We start from the raw sequence: 14,767 nt of genomic DNA on the forward strand, positions 1-14,767 counted from the left end.
TCCTTGTGGCACAGGAGAAGGGAGTTTGGACAGCCTGGGAGGGAGCTACCCAGGGGAGAAAGGACAGGGAAGATGGAGAGGCTGAGGGCGAGAGGCTTCACAACCCAGAGCTGTCAATCACTTCTTTCTATTTTTGGTTTTTGACTGTGCTATCTGGGATTGTTTCTCCAAGTTGTTACCTCTGGTGAGTGCCTACATTCATCATTGACTCTTACAAACATTGCTGATCTCTGCACCTACCCTTGAGTCTGTTAAGTTGAGGTTAATTATCCCCTATTCCCAGTGTGTTGAGAGAGATTTTATTATGAATGGCTGTTGGATTTTGTCAAATACTACTTCTGCCTCCATTAATGTAATCCTGATTATTTTCTTCACAAATTATTCGGTCTGCCATTCCCTTCCCCCTTCCCTGGGGTCTGCCTTGCCTAGAGGGGAACTGAGCTTATACTCCCTTTATGAGGCTACAGAAGGATTGTGAATTGGTGCCTCTCATTGATTGGGATGGTATCCAGGGCTGAGGTGGGTGGTTGCTACCACTGAGGCAGCATGAGTCAGCAATCCACTTTTGCTAGGGTGGAATCAGAGCAGGAATCTGAAGGTACAGCCCACATCACTGTGTGTTGCACTCAAGAATCATACAAAAATAAAGATGAATAGGGTCCAGAGTCTTAGAATGTGGTATTCAAAATGCCCAGGATATGATAGAGATCACAGTACCCAGAATTAAGAAAATCACAGCTTGAATAATAAAAGACATTCTACAGATGCCAACACTGATGTGAATAATGATGAAATAATGACAAGAAGTTTGAAGTGACCATCATAAAAGTAATTATCAAGTAGTTACAAATTCTCTTTAAACAAATGAAAAAATTGAAAATCTCAGCAAAGAAGTGGAAGAGAAAGAAAAAAGTGGAAATTATAGAACACAACAATAGTGCATTTCTTACTGCAACCTGGGAGATAGATTTTAGACTTAAAAGTGGGCTATCTTATTATCCACTGAGCAATATTAGATTTGGAATTCAGAAGGAAGATACTATAGAGTGTAGTTCACACATTTACTGAAATTGAAAAATGAAGTCAGACTTTTACTTATAAACCATAATGCTATTGATAATTGAAAATTTTCAGTGAGAACTACATTTCCAATTGTTCAGTCATATGCTGAACATTTTTCATAAACTTTGTACACTTGTAGTACAAAGATTTAGAAAAAGGATATCTAAAACACATTTATCTGATATATCTAAAATATTCTAGAAATTACATCCTTTGCAAATTAAAAATATGAGAAGCCAGTTTTCAAAATTCTTATAGGGGATATGAGAGGAAAATAGTTACCTTAAAATTCTTCTTTTCAAAAGTTTCTGTTGTTCTTATCTTCACCCAGGAGTGGTCCATCTAGAGGAAGACATTAAACGCATTTTCATTGCAATCTGCCTAGTTACTGTCTGTACAAGTGGCACCTGAATTGGTTCCTCTCAGTTGTTTTCTGCTCAGGATTCTTTGGGCAGAACCTGACATTAGGCTGGGCTAATGTCTGTTCCTCTGAGCAATAGAGAACATGATTTTTCATTATCCTTGCCTGGGGTTCTTTAGAAATTTGTCTGGATACTGGAAGGACTTCAACCAACCATTATCCATTAAAAAAGTGATAGTAGGTTGGAGATGAGTTAAATACTTAGACTTTCCTTAAACTACTTATGAGAAACAATATTGAAAGGCATTATTATTCTTCTGGACTGAAGCAGAATCTAATGCACAGTGTGCTTTAAGGTAACTTCATGGAAAATGCAAAACATTTTTAAGCAACAGAGACTAGGAAGAAGCCTAGATCACTCGACACTCAATTCTGATAGCATACAGTCAATGATCATGATAATAATCATCCATTTATCATCACTGTCAAGTGTTCTGCTAAGCCCTATATATGCATTATCTAAATGGAAGCCTATCAACAGTCAAGAAGTACATCAATTGTCATTCTCCTTTTGAAGATGGATAATGAAATCTTGGAAGTGTTAATGTGCCAGGCCAAGGTCATGGAGGTTATGGCACCACTATGCTCAAATATCTCCAAGCCAGGCTTCAGCAATATGTGAACCGTGAACTTCCTGATGTTCAAGCTGGTTTTAGAAAAGGCAGAGGAACCAGAGATCAAATTGCCAACATCCACTGGATCATGGAAAAAGCAAGAGAGTTCCAGAAAAACGTCTATTTCTGCTTTATTGACTATGCAAAGCCTTTGACTGTGTGGCTCACAATAAACTGTGGAAAATTCTGAAAGAGATGGGAATACCAGGCCACCTGATGTGCCTCTTGAGAAATTTGTATGCAGGTCAGGAAGCAACAGTTAGAACTGGACATGGAACAACAGCCTGGCTACAAAAAGGAAAACGAGTTTGTCAAGGCTGTATATTGTCACCATGTTTATTTAACTTCTATGCAGAGTACATCATGAGAAACGCTGGGCTGGAGGAAGCACAAGCTGGAATCAAGATTACCGGGAGAAATATCAATAACCTCAGATATGCAGATGACACCACCCTTATGGCAGAAAGTGAAAAAGAACTAAAGAGCCTCTTGATGAAAGTGAAAGAGGAGAGTGAAAATGTTGGCTTAAAGCTCAACATTCAGAAAACGAAGATCATGGCATCTGGTCTCATCCATGGCAAATAGATGGAGAAACAGTGGAAATAGCGGCTGACGTTATTTTTCTGGGCTCCAAAACCACTGCAGATGGTGACTGCAGCCATGAAATTAAAAGACGCTTACTCCTTGGAAGGAAAGTTATGACCAACCTAGACAGCATATTGAAAAGCAGAGACATTAGTTCGTCAACAACGGTCCGTGTAGTCAAGGCTATGGTTTTTCCAGTGGTCATGTATGGATGTGAGATTTGGACTATACAGAAAGCTAAGCACTGAAGAATTGATGCTTTTGAACTGTGGTGTTGGAGAAAACTCTTGAGAGTCCCTTGGACTTCAAGGAGATCCAACCAGCCCATCCTAAAGGAGATCAGTCCTGGGTGTTCACTGGAACGACTGATGCTGAAGCGGAAACGCCAGTACTTTGGCCACCTCATGCGAAGAGTTGACTCGCTGGAAAAGACCCTGATGCTGGGAGGGATTGGGGGCAGGAGGAGAAGGGGGCGACAGAGGATGAGACGGCTGGATGGCATCACTGACTCGATGGACGTGAGTCTCGGTGAACTCCGGGAGTTGGTGACGGACAGGGAGGCCTGGCGTGCTGCGATTCATGGGGTCGCAAAGAATCGGACACGACTCAGCGACTGATCTGATCTGATCTGAAGTGGTAAAGTCATGAAACCAGGGATCCAGTGTAAGATATTTAATGCCATTACCCCATCTACTGAAAGATGACATTATATGGCAAAAATTAAAACAGTCATGGATGGTTTACTTCTTTAGCAGCAGTTAAAAGAGTATAAGAAAGAAATGTTGAAAAAAGAAAACAGAAAAAAGCAAACCTAAACTAAAGCAAAGTAAAAACAACAACAAACCCAGAGAAACAAAACATACTCAGAAAAGCTATGATCAAATGCTAGGTGTCATGAAGAAAAGTAAGCCTTGGCTAATGAGGCGAGCAGAGAAGTGAACCTAGCAAGGATGGTGGTTATAGGAACATCTGTGGGCAAGTTGTTACAGGAAAATACATAATGGTGTGAAAACATGCTTGGTGAGTTAGAGGTAGGGTCAGAGGCACAAAAAATAGGCTAGCATGGCTGGAGAACAATTCATTGAACAAATGTTGAAGCATACATTATACCAAGCATTACTATAAGGATATGTTAATGGACAAATAAACAAAGATTCCCGCCCTCCAGGAATTTATATTTTTCCACCAGAAGGAGATGGCCAATTTAGAAAAATAGCATATAAATAAAATGTATTGTATTCTGAAAAGTTTTAAACAGTTGGGAAGAGAATAAGAAACCAACAGTGGAATCAGGATTTCAGGGAGAAAGTGAAAGCTGAAAGTTGCTCAGTTGTGTGCGACCCTTCGTGACCCCGTGGACTATACAGTCCATGGAATGCTCCAGGCCAGAATGCTGGAGTGGGCAGCCTTTCCCGTCTCCAGGGGATCTTCTTAACCCAGGGATCGAACCCAGGTCTCCCACATTGTTGGGCAGATTCTTTACCAGCTGAGCCACAAGGGAAGCCCAAGAATACTGGAGTGGGTAGCCTATCCCTTCTCCAGTGGATCTTGCCAACCCAGGAATCGAACCAAGGTCTCCCACATTGCAGGCTGAGAAGGTTGGACACACATACCCTGAATGCCCCTTGCTATTAAAGGGGCCGCAGTTTTCTCCTTCCCCAGAGAAGGGCATGGCCTCTCAGTCCAGTATTGTTGCCTGGAGAATCCCCAGGACAGAGGGACCTGATGGGCTACAGTTCATGGGGTCACAAAGAGTCGGACAAGACTGAAGCAACTTAGAATGCGTGCAGTTTTCTCCTTGATGCTGCTTTTGTCAAATGTCACTGTCATTGCTATGCTGGCTTTACTGCACAGAGGCCAGAATACATTTGTCCCTATCTGGTGTGGACTCAACACCTTATTTACCATAGGAGAGCCCTGTGGACACTAAAGTTGGATGGCTTTTTTCATCAAGTGCCAAGTCGCCCACCAGGCCCCTCGTCCATGGGATTCTCCAGGCAAGAATACTGGACTGAAAAATAAAAAAAAAGAATACTGGAGTGGGTTGCCGTGACCTCCTCCAGGGGGTCGTCCTGACCCAGGGATCGAACCTGGACTCGGACATCTCCTGCATCGGCAGGCGGGTTCTTGAGCACTAGCGCCCTGCCACCCGAGAAGCCTCTTTTTCATTAAGGGGCCAATTGTTTTTCAGTTCAGTCTCTGTTGCAAAGCCCATCGATGTGGACATCAGTTCTCTGAGTTTGAGTCCTGGCCTGGCAGAAACCCTGGCCAGGCGGTATCTAGGCCACACAGAGAGACAGACACTGTGCCCAGCTTTCCACCCAAGGGGTTCTAGAGCCGAGGCGCTGGTGCCTGAGGGGAACCTTCTCACCCATAAGCCCCTCTGCTCTGTGGGCGGGTCTAGAACTTGGCCCCGCCTCCCGGTACCTAGCTGATTGAGTGAGGGGGTGGCATGTGACCTGCGCTACACCAATCCAAGTGCTCTTCTGGCGAGGAACCGTTAAGACGCCAGTAGCCTCCGGCGCTGGGGCTTGTTGGCAGCGGCCTGTGGAGAGGGAGGAACGCCCTGCCACTGCTGGGGTCTTGGACGTCTCAACTATTTTCCGACTCTTCTTCCAGTCAGGTATCTCAACAGTGTTCTTTCTATAAACTCTGTCTCTACTGATATAAATGAAATTACCTAGGACCAAAGTTTGGGGATTAATAAGAAAGGCAATCGATTGAATTGCTCGCCGGCCAACTCTCCTGTCCGCCCTCTGTGTAACCCTCTTTCCTTACCTGGGATTAGCTTCAATTTTGTGGTGAATCATTTCTTGCTCTCTTTAAAATCCCTCGATCCAGGAGGAGGGAAGAGGGTTCAGGATGGGGAACACAGGTATACCCTGTGGCGGATTCATTTTGATATTTGGCAAAACGAATACAATTATGTAAAGTTTAAAAATAAAATAAAATAAAAAATAAATAAATAAATAAATACAATTAAAAAAAAATCCCTCGATCCAATAAAATAAAATAAAATCCCTCGATCGTGTTGCGCTCCTTTAAAAAATCGTATTTGTTTGCATCTAATTATTTTTGTGGTTCGTATTGATAATGCCCAGAAACCGAACCCAGGTCTCCTTCATTGTAGGCAGATTCTTTACCGTCTGAGCCACAAGGAGCAGATAAATATTCATCTACACCTTGGAAATGGTTGCACTTTCATTTCTATTAATGGGCCCTCTAGACAGGAAATGACAATCCACTCCAGTATTCTTGCCTGGAGCATCCCATGGACAGAGGAGCCTGGCAGGCTACAGTCCATGGAAGCACAAAGAGTCAGACATGACTGAGAAACTAACACTCTCACTTTCAAACCACTTTGAAATAGTTTTTTAATGGATCACGAGGCACGAACATTTATCCATCTTTATATCCATCCTCCTAACCGTATTTCAATTGGTTAAACTATTATTAAAAGGTAAGATTTATAGTGTAACCGTGGGGCTTCCCCTGTGGCTCAGCTGGTAAAGACCCCACCTGCCAACGCAGGAAACCTAAGAGACTTGGGTTTGACCCCTGGGTCAGGAAGATCCCGTGGAGGAGGACATGGAAACCCACTCCAGTATTTTTGCCTGGATAATCCAATGGACAGAAGAACCTGGTAGCTTACAGTCCGTAGGGTGGCAAAGAGTCGGACAATACTGAAGCAATTTATCACACAGATATCATTATGTTTCCTTTTAGCAGTGAGTGAATCTTTAAAAAAAAGGTTTTTTTGAAGTACCTTTAGACCTAAAAAAAGTTTGCAAAAAACAGTATAGAAAAACTTCATCCAGATTTCCCTAATGTTAACATCTTACATAGGCATATAAAAATTATGAAAATTGAAAATTAATATCCATGCAGTACTATTAACTAATTTACATACTTTATTTGAATTCTGTCATTTATCCCGGTAATCTCCTTTTTCTGTCCCAGCATCCCATTCCGGATACCACATTTGGCCATCGTTTCTCGTTAGTCTCCTCCACGCTGAGAATTCCTCAAGCTTTCTGGGTCTTTCCCAACGGTGACGGTTTTGGAGATACTGCTCAGGTATTTTATACAATGTCTGTCAGTTTGGGTTTGTCTGGTGTTTTCTTAGGATTAGATGAAAGTTACACATTTTTGGCAATAATACCTGTTTTATTGCCTCTCCTTCATTCTAATGGTGACGGAGTGATTTCTACCACAGGGGTCTGGGGGTGGCTGCTGAACATACACACCTGACACTGGACAGGTGCTACCCACAGCAGCTTCTCAGTAATGTTCACTCACTGCCTGAGGGAAGAGGATACTACTGGCTAGGTCGAGCCTCAGGGGAGTCATGCTCTGGAAGAGAATGCACAAGCAGGGCCGTGGGAGGTTATCTGTGGTAACAAGAGATGGTGGTGACCCTTGGTTCTCAAGGAAGGATGTGATTAGCTTGTTTGAATACTTCTGTGGACTGGTGGGGAACCAAAACCTGACAGGGGCAAGCAGACACTGTGGCTGGTTCCTATGATAAGGCTGCTTTTGGGCTAGGGGAATGCTTGCTCGGAGCCAAAAAGAGGGATAGGATTCTTCTCAGGCTTTTATTCACTGCTTTTAAAATTCATCTGTTGGTTTGGCCTACAACAAATATGACTAAAAGGTGACTTTCTATTTCCTTATTCCTACCATATTTGTTCATTGGAAATCTGTAGAGCTGTCTTTTCTCCCTCATATTTTTATAAATTTTCTTTCTTTTTTTTTTAATTTTATTTTATTTTTAAACTTTACATAACTGTATTAGTTTTGCCAAATATAAAATTTTATAGAATGCATTTCTAATCATCAAATCAAATAAGTAATCAAATTCTTTATGTCAGTATTGAGATGTGAATAACTTCGTTATATTGTGACTTATAATCAAATTATATCATTATTTAGTTTCTTGCATTTTTCCAGCTTTGGTGATTAGGAACTCCTTGTGGGGTTTGTGTTCTTTGAGCATGACGTGGTTCTTTTCTGTGTACTTCCTTGCCGGCATTATAAGGTATTCCTGTTCATCTTGTGCTTTTCTTTCCCCACCATGACCCTGAAATCAGAACACTTCTGCCAAAACCCATGTTTCCTTTCCTTGGAAAATGACATTTAATAACTGATATCTCCCTGCATGTTCATTGCTACTGGGGTTTCCTTGCAGCTAGGTCTTCCTTTTCCATCGGTAAATGAAGGAACTATGTCGTCTGTATATACTTATGCTCCCAGATACATTGGAATTTCTCTAGATATTTCTGTAGATAGTGAAAGCCAGGAGCTCACACTGGTACTTCTTTTTTTAATTAATTAATTAATTTTAATTGGAGGATAATGAGTTTACAATATTGTGATGGTTTATGCGATACAGCAACAATCCACTCTAGTCTGATTTGTAACGTCTTTGTCTCACCTGGCTCTCCTTATCTTCAGTATTTACTTATTTGTTCACACCTGATTGATTATACATGATGTGGTTACAGAAATGCTACCAAATGGTTAGATAGTATGACCGACCTAATGGACATGAATTTGAGCAAACTCGAGGAGATAGTGAAGGATGGGGAGACCTGGTGTGCTACAGAGACCGGGATCCCAAAAAGTCGGGTACAACTTAATGACTGAGCACAAAACACGCACCTGTTAGAAGCAGATCTGATGACTTGTGTGTGTGTACACTTCTTTATATCTTAAGCCTCCAAGGATGCAATCAAAGTACTGTTTCCCCAAGTTGCTTAGCTTAGCTGTTTTCTTCCTCACTCCTTCTCTTGTGGTTAAGACATTTATTTGTAATATATTTAGGTTAATTTGTTGGTGTTTCGAATTTGAGTTTGCCCTCTCCCCCCATATCCTAGTTCATTTTAATTTTTCACTTAATCCTGGGGTATGTGAAACACTACTGTGATTCAGACTCAGGGCTGCACAAACACACATACTGTAGGCGTATGATTCTTTCCCCATGTCTTCCACCCGCTTCGCATTCCCCATTTCTTTTCCACAATCCCCCTGTAGATAACCAATCTGGTTATCTGGTTGAACCTTTCCTGGATTTACTCTACACAAATGAATAGATACATACGGGTTTTCTTATGTTCCATTGTCTATTAAATGAAAGATGGCATTTTCTAAAGCTCCTTTGCACTTTTCCTTTTTCAGTAAACAGCATTTCATCAAAAAAAAAAAAAAAAAAAAACTCCTTATTCTGTACTCCTTCATTCTTCTTTATAGCTAGCTACATTAGATTACACTGGCTTCGATAGGGGCATTTCCGGAGAAGGCAATGGCAACCCACTCCAGTACTCTTGTCTGGCAAATCCCATGGACCGAGGAGCCTGGTGGGCTGCGGTCCATGGGGTCGCTAGGAGTCGGACACGACTGAGCGACTTCACTTTCACTTTTCCCTTTCATGCCTTGTAGAAGGAAATGGCAACCCACTCCAGTGTTGTTGCCTGGAGAATCCCAGGGACGGGGGACCCTGGTGGGCTGCCGTCTTTGGGGTCGCACAGAGTTGGACACGACTGAAGCGACTTAGCAGCAGCAGCAGCAGCAGCAGCAGCATAGGGGCGTTTCAGTTGTTTTCAACATTTCGTAATGATTAATACAAACAATGCTGCAGTGAATAACCCAGTGTACACGTATTTTTGTGTTGGTGGTAATGTCTCTTCAAGTTTCATTTCCAGCAATAGGATTGTTGGCCCAAATGTTAAATGCATCTGTAGTTATGTTGTGTTATGGCTGAGCCACTTTCACTTTCACTTCAGTTCAGTTCAGTCGCTCAGTCGTGTCCAACTCTTTGCGACCCCATGAATCGCACCACGCCAGGCCTCCCTGTCCATCACCGACTCCCGGAGTTCACTGAGACTCACGTCCATCGAGTCAGAGATGCCATCCAGCCGTCTCATCCTCTGTCGTCCCCTTCTCCTCCTGCCCCCAATCCCTCCCAGCATCAGAGTCTTTTCCAATGAGTCAGCTCTTCGCAACTTGCCGTACATTAAAAAAATCTTTTTAGTCACATAGAATGTTCTTTTCTTTAATCACCTCTGGAAATTTCAGTCACAGTTAGAAAGCCTTTCCCAACGCTGATAGTGAAGAGAAATTCTGCCATATTTTCTTCAAGATTTTGTTATGGCTTCATTTTTTTGTTTAGATTCCTAAACCCATTTACAGTTTATTTTTGTGGATGGTATGTCATGGATCTGCACTGATTTTTTTTTAATGTCTCAATTGTTCCAGCCTCATTTGTTGAATGTTCATCTTTGCCTCAGTGATTTTACATGCCTTTGGCTCATACACTAAAATCCCCAGCTATAATTGGTGTTATTCTGAGTTTTTTATTCTATGCCACTGGCCTATTAGTCTATTCCTGTACTGGTACCCAAGTGGTATACATTAGAGCTTTATAGTGTGCTTTTATGTCTGATATGATTACTGTTCACTCATGCTGCTGCTGCTGCTAAGTCGCTTCAGTCGTGTCCGACTCCGTGCGACCCCATGGACTGCAGCCTACCAGGCTTCTCCGTCCATGGGATTCTCCAGGCAAGAACACTGGAGAGGGTTGCCATTTCCTTCTCCAATGCATGAAAGTGGAAAGTGAAAGTGAAGTTGCTCAGTCGTGTCTGACTCTTAGCGACCCCATGGACTGCAGCCTACCAGGCTCCTCCATCCACGGGATTTTCCGGGCAACAGTACTGGAGTGCGGTGCCATTGCCTTCTCCCTATTCACTCATAGGTTTTCCTTTTTTACTTGTATCCTGGCTATTCTTGCATGTTTTTTAAAAAAATATGAACTAAATCATCCATTGGTCTAACTCCATAAAAACGTTCGCCGATATTTTTGAGATTATATTCAACGTATACGTAACTTTAGAGGGAATCAATATCTTTTTAGTGCTGAGTTATTCTGTCTAAGGTCTTTGAAAATCTTCCTACTTATTCAAGTTTCCTTCTATGTTGTTCGAGAGTGTTTACAAATTGTCTTTGTATAGATGCTCTCATTAAGTTTATTTCTATACACTTAGTCTTTGTTATTGCCATTGTATATGGGATTTTCTCTCCTAACATGTCCTCCAGCTGTGTGTGTGTGTGTGTGTGTGTGTGTGTGTGTGCGTGCGCGTGTGTGTATGCAAAACAAAGACTAATAATATTTGTATGTAACTTTATATCCTACTACCTTGCTGAATTCTCTTTGTTTTAGTTAATTTGTCATGGTTTCTATAAGAGTCTTCAGGTGTGCGATGATATCACCTGGACATAGAGGTGGCTTTACATCTTCTTATCCATTCTTAAAACTCGTATTGGTTTCTCTAGTCAACTGACTAGTGCTTGCTGTTGAACACTGAACAGGAGTGATATAGTGGGCATACTTTTGTTATTCTTGACCTTATTGGAAAACCTCTGGTACTCCCCCACTAAATAAAGTATTTGCACGAGGAGCTACTTATATAGCTTTTATCATGTTAATAATGCATCCCTGATTCCTGTTTCTTCAGTTTTCTCTTTTTTAACATGAATGCCTATTGAAGTTTCCCAAAGATTGGTTTGGCATCTATGATGATAGTCCTAAGATTATCGTTCAGTTGCTATGTCGTGTCTGACTCTTTGCAACCCAGGCTCCTCTGTCCTCCCCTATCTCCCAGAGTTTGCTCAGATTCATGTGTATTGAGTCAGTGATGCTGTCTAACCATCTCATTCTCTGCTGCTCCCTACTCCTTTTGACTTCAATCTTCCCCAACATCGGGGTCTTTGTCTTTAAATATGTTACCGTGGTGAAGGATATGAATGAAATTCCTAATATAGAGCCAGCCTTGTATTAATGGAATAAGTCCCACTTTATCACAGTATCAGATCAGATCAGATCAGATCAGTCGCTGAGTCGTGTCCGACTCTTTGCGACCCCATGAATCGCAGCACGCCAGGCCTCCCTGTCCGTCACCAACTCCCGGAGTTCACCGAGACTCACGTCCATCGAGTCAGTGATGCCATCCAGCCGTCTCATCCTCTGTCGTCCCCTTCTCCTCCTGCCCCCAATCCCTCCCAGCATCAGAGTCTTTTCCAACGAGTCAACTCTTCACATGAGGTGGCCAAAGTACTGGAGTTTCAGCTTTAGCATCATTCCTTCCAAAGAAATCCCAGGGCTGATCTCCTTCAGAATGGACGGGTGGGATCTCCTTGCAGTCCAAGGGACTCTCAAGAGTCTTCTCCAACACCACAGTCCAAAAGCATCAAGTCTTCGGCGCTCAGCCTTCTTCACAGTCCAACTCTCACATCCATACATGACCACAGGAAAAGCCATAGCCTTGACTAGACGAACCTTTGTTGGCAAAGTAATGTCTCTGTACTACTTTCTAAATGTATTGTTGGATGTTTGCTAATATTCTGTTCAGAGTTTTGGTATCTATGTTTATGTGTTAGTATCCTACTGGCTTCCGAAAAGAAATTAGGGACATTTCCTTGCTTTCAAATGTTCTTACACAAGTCACAAAGCTTTGGTACTATTTGATCGTTGATGGTTTACTAGAATTCACCAATAAATACATCTGAGCAAGGTGCTTCTTGGGTGTATTTCTTGTAATAACTTTATTCATTTCTTCTGTGAAGATTGACTCATTTAAACTTTCTAACACTAGATTTAAACTTTCGAAGCAAAGGAGAAAAGAAAAGATATAAGCATCTGAATGCAGAGTTCCAAAGAATAGCAAGAAGAGATAAGAAAGCCTTCCTCAGTGATCAGTGCAAAGAAATAGAGGAAAACAGCAGAATGGGAAAGACTGGAGATCTCTTCAAGAAAATTAGAGATACTAAGGGAACATCTCATGCAAAGACGGGCTCGATAAAGGACAGAAATGGTATGGACCTAACAGAAGCAGAAGGTACTAAGAAGAGATGGCAAGAATACACAGAAGAACTGTACAAAAAAGATCTTCACGACCAAGATAATCACGACGGTGTGATCACTCACCTAGAGCCAGATATCCTGGCATGTGAAATCAAGTGGGCCTTAGAAAGCATCACTAGGAAGAAAGCTAGTGGACGTGATGGAATTGCAGTTGAGCTATTTCAAATCCTGAAAGATGATGCTGTGAAAGCGCTGCACTCAATATGCCAGCAAATTTGGAAAACGCAGCAGTGGCCACAGGACTGGAAAAGGTCAGTTTTCATTCCAGTCCCAAAGAAAGGCAACTCCAAAGAATGTTCAAACTACTGCATGATTGCACTCATCTCACACGCTAGTGAAGTAATGGTCAAAATTCTCCAAGCCAGGCTTCAGCACTACGTGAACCGTGAACTTCCAGGTGTTCAAGCTGGTTTTAGCAAAGGCAGAGGAACCCCAGAGACCAAATTGCCAACATCTGCTGGATCATGGAAAAAGCAAGAGAGTTCCAGAAAAGCATCTATTTCTGCTTTATTGACTATGCCAAAGCCTTTGACTGTGTGGATCACAATAAACTGTGGAAAATTCTTCAAGACATGGGAATACCAGACCACCTGACCTGCCTCTTGAGAAACCTGTATGCAGGTCAGAGAGCAACAGTTAGAACTGGACATGGAACAACAGACTGGTTCCAAATAGGAAAAGGAGTACGTCAAGGCTGCATATTGTCACCGTGCTTGTTCAACTTATATGCAGAGTACATCTTGAGAAACGCTGGGCTGGAGGAAGCACAAGCTGGAATCAAGATTACCGGGAGAAATATCAATAACCTCAGATATGCAGATGACACCACCCTTATGGCAGAAAGTGAAAAAGAACTAAAGAGCCTCTTGATGAAAGTGAAAGAGGAGAGTGAAAATGTTGGCTTAAAGCTCAACATTCAGAAAACGAAGATCATGGCATCTGGTCTCATCCATGGCAAATAGATGGAGAAACAGTGGAAATAGCGGCTGACGTTATTTTTCTGGGCTCCAAAACCACTGCAGATGGTGACTGCAGCCATGAAATTAAAAGACGCTTACTCCTTGGAAGGAAAGTTATGACCAACCTAGACAGCATATTGAAAAGCAGAGACATTAGTTCGTCAACAACGGTCCGTGTAGTCAAGGCTATGGTTTTTCCAGTGGTCATGTATGGATGTGAGATTTGGACTATACAGAAAGCTAAGCACTGAAGAATTGATGCTTTTGAACTGTGGTGTTGGAGAAAACTCTTGAGAGTCCCTTGGACTTCAAGGAGATCCAACCAGCCCATCCTAAAGGAGATCAGTCCTGGGTGTTCACTGGAACGACTGATGCTGAAGCGGAAACGCCAGTACTTTGGCCACCTCATGCGAAGAGTTGACTCGCTGGAAAAGACCCTGATGCTGGGAGGGATTGGGGGCAGGAGGAGAAGGGGGCGACAGAGGATGAGACGGCTGGATGGCATCACTGACTCGATGGACGTGAGTCTCGGTGAACTCCGGGAGTTGGTGACGGACAGGGAGGCCTGGCGTGCTGCGATTCATGGGGTCGCAAAGAGTCGGACACGACTGAGCGACTGACCTGAACTGAATGTTGCCCTCTGAGATTCCAAAACTCCCCATCGACATCCCTGTGAGAGGGTTTCCTACTATGTGGAAAATTCTTCTTCTCAACTCCCTCACCAGGGACAGGTCTCCATCCCTAAATCTTTTGTCTGTGTTTTCATCTTTTGTATGTTGTCCTGCCTCCTCTTGAAGTGTTTGGGGTGCCTTTCTGGGTGCCTTGTGTCCTCCACCAATGTTCAGAAGTTGTTTTGTGGGAGTTGCTCAACATTCAAATGATCTTTTGTTGAATTTTTGGAGGAGAGGCTGGTTTCCCCATCCTATTCCTCTGCCATCTCGGGACCACCCTACTCTGTAGTCTCATGCAATCTCATTAGCCTTAGACTGAGTCTGATGTATTAAATCTTCTATTGTTAGTGTTTTCTCTTATTACTGTTATTTTATCTACATATCCTTCCCTTTTTAGTTTTGAAGGTGTTTGCAGTACTCCTGGTGCATAAATACTCCTAACGATTATATCTTCATTTTGAGTTTTTGCTTTTATCATTAAGACATATTCTTCCTCATGTTTAATGCATTGTTATAACTCATCCTGAACCACCTATTTC

At 42.4% G+C, this 14,767-nt stretch overlaps 1 non-coding gene across 2 annotated transcripts; it reads left to right on the top strand.

Annotated features, from left to right (window-relative positions):
• Nucleotides 1-4,162: 4,162 nt before the first annotated feature.
• On the top strand, nt 4,163-12,388 carry LOC112582150. 2 transcript variants are annotated; one of them, XR_006640618.1, is made up of 3 exons: nt 4,163-5,305; nt 6,643-6,759; nt 12,330-12,388. It is a non-coding gene; the product is annotated as an uncharacterized LOC112582150 (transcript). The 2 variants fall into 2 exon arrangements; XR_006640617.1 differs by lacking the exon at nt 12,330-12,388 and having other exon boundaries at nt 6,643-8,829.
• The last annotated feature ends 2,379 nt before the right edge of the window (nt 12,389-14,767 follow it).

Source organism: Bubalus bubalis, chromosome X (genome assembly GCF_019923935.1).
Source record: "Bubalus bubalis isolate 160015118507 breed Murrah chromosome X, NDDB_SH_1, whole genome shotgun sequence".
In the NCBI taxonomy this organism is placed as follows: Eukaryota; Metazoa; Chordata; class Mammalia; order Artiodactyla; family Bovidae; genus Bubalus; species Bubalus bubalis.